This window comes from Mauremys reevesii, linkage group 3, assembly GCF_016161935.1.
Source record: "Mauremys reevesii isolate NIE-2019 linkage group 3, ASM1616193v1, whole genome shotgun sequence".
Lineage (NCBI taxonomy): Eukaryota > Metazoa > Chordata > Testudines > Geoemydidae > Mauremys > Mauremys reevesii.
Genome location: NC_052625.1, coordinates 20,952,592 through 20,954,917, shown reverse-complemented (window position 1 = coordinate 20,954,917; position 2,326 = coordinate 20,952,592). Strand labels below are relative to the sequence as shown.

Sequence of the window (2,326 nt, the reverse complement as noted above, 5' to 3'; positions counted from 1 at the left end):
TTTTTGTACATAATTCTACTTTTGTAAGTTCAACTTTCATGATAAAGAGATTGCACTACAGTACTTGTATTAGGGGAATTGAAAAATGCTATTTCTTTTGTTTTTATACAGTTCAAATACTTGTAATCAAAAATAAATATACAGTGAGCACTGTACACTTTGTATTCTGTGTTGTAATTGAAATCAATATATTTGAAAATGTAGAAAACATCCACAAATATTTAAATAAATGGTATTCTATTTTTTTTAACAGTGCAATTAATCACCAGATTAATCATGACTAATTTTTTTAATCGCTTGACAGCCTTCACTATAATCCTTTATTGATATTGACCACAAACACAAGAATGGAGTGTTTCTTTGGAGACGTTCTCAGCTGGTTATGGGCACTCTCTCTCTAGTGATCTTGAGAAATCCCATCCAACCCCAACTATTCCTAGGGTTCATAGGCATCCCGCAAACAGAACCCTCATTTATGTCATAATTAATGTGCTTGTTGCCCAATTCACTTCAAATCTGGCAGAAAAGTTCTACCTCGGTCCTAGGTATAACTGGCCAAATTTAAGGCCGGTATGACTTTTCTGGTGGATTGTAGAGGGGATTCCAGGAGTAAGCATATAATGGAAATAAGTTGTAGCCTTAGTTATGGAGTGACTGCACTTGCTCCATAATAACTGTAAGGTATTTCTATGTGTCAATGCAGGTGAATTATTTCTGACCCATCCCCTGTGCTGAGTACATGGAGAACAGAAACAACGTGACTGTGTTCATCCTCTTGGGACTCTCCAAGAATGCGATTGTGCAGCGGGTCTCCTTTGTCCTGTTTCTGCTCATCTATATGGTGATCGTGCTTGGGAACCTTCTGATCGTAGTCACCGTCAAGTCCAGCCAGCACCTCCACACGCCCATGTACTTCTTCCTCTCGGTCCTGTCCTTCGTGGACATCTGCTACTCCTCTGCCACCGTACCCAAGCTGATAGCAGACCTGTTGGCAGAGGGCAAGACAATCTCCTACCAGGGCTGCATCACACAGCTCTTTTCTGTGCACATTTTCGGCTGCACCGAGATCCTCATCCTCACGGTGATGGCCTACGACCGATACGTGGCCATCTGCAAGCCCCTCCGCTACACAGCGATCATGAACCAATGTTGGTGCAGCCAGATGGTGGTGGCCTCTTGGCTGGGGGGCTTTGTGCATTCCATGGTTCAGACTCTCCTGACCACCCAGCTACCCTTCTGTGGGCCCAACGAGACTGACCATTATTTCTGCGATATCTACCCTTTGCTGAAACTGGCCTGCACTGACACCCATGTGGTGGGAGCCATGGTTGTTGCAAACACAGGGATGATTGCCTTGGGCTGCTTCCTTGTCTTGCTCATCTCCTACGTCATCATCTTAGTCGCTCTGAGGACACACTCCTCTCAGGATAGACGCAAAGCCCTCGCACCTGCACCTCTCACATCACCGTGGTGGTGTTACTGTTCGGGCCCTGCCTCTTCATCTACATCCGCCCTTCCACCACCTTAGCGGTTGATAAGGTCTTTGCCTTGTTTTACACCATTATCACCCCGATAAACCCTATCATCTACACCCTGAGGAATGCCAAAATGAAAAGCGCCATGACAAAGCTGTGGAGCAGAAAAGAGGGTGCTTGGCAAGCAAGATAAATGGAGTGATGTGGGTTGGGAGGGTCTGGTGGGACAGGTGGCAACATTAAACCCAACCAAAGCACAATCGTAACTGGTACTCAGTGGACCCCAGGTTGGCAGCCATGGTAGAGAGACCAGAGACTGGGCTTGGAATTGAGATTCCATGGCAGGACAGAGGCGCATTGGCAGAGGTGCGGTGTGTGTTTGGGAAGTTGTCTCTTGCACTGCCTGTGCTCTACCTGTTCTAGGGTTAAACACTGAACATTGGACTGCAGGGCTGTCATTCTGGAACCTTTCATAGCCTTTAAAGTATGTCTACACTAGGAGTTAGGAATGTGATTTCTTAACTTGTATAGACACACCCGCATTAGGTATAATTGAATTACTGTGCTAATGGTCCTGCTTTGAGCAGGGGGTTGGACTAGATGACCTCCTGAGGTCCCTTCCAACCCTGATATTCTATGATAACAATGGGAATGTTGGTTGCAGTGAGGTCTAATCTAGTCAGCAAACAGCACCAGCGAGCTTTTAAACGTCCAAAGGCACATTCTACCACCATTCTGCACTTTCTCAGCCTATAGTTGAACTGCTCCTTACTACTGTCCAGGTTGCCTGTGTATGGTTTCATGAGCCATGGGAGCAAGGGGTAGGCTGGGTCTCCAAGGATAGCTATTGG

At 46.0% G+C, this 2,326-nt stretch overlaps 1 pseudogene; it reads left to right on the top strand.

Moving 5' to 3' along the window:
• The first annotated feature begins 739 nt into the window (after positions 1-739).
• On the top strand, positions 740-1,668 carry LOC120400479 (annotated as a pseudogene).
• The last annotated feature ends 658 nt before the right edge of the window (positions 1,669-2,326 follow it).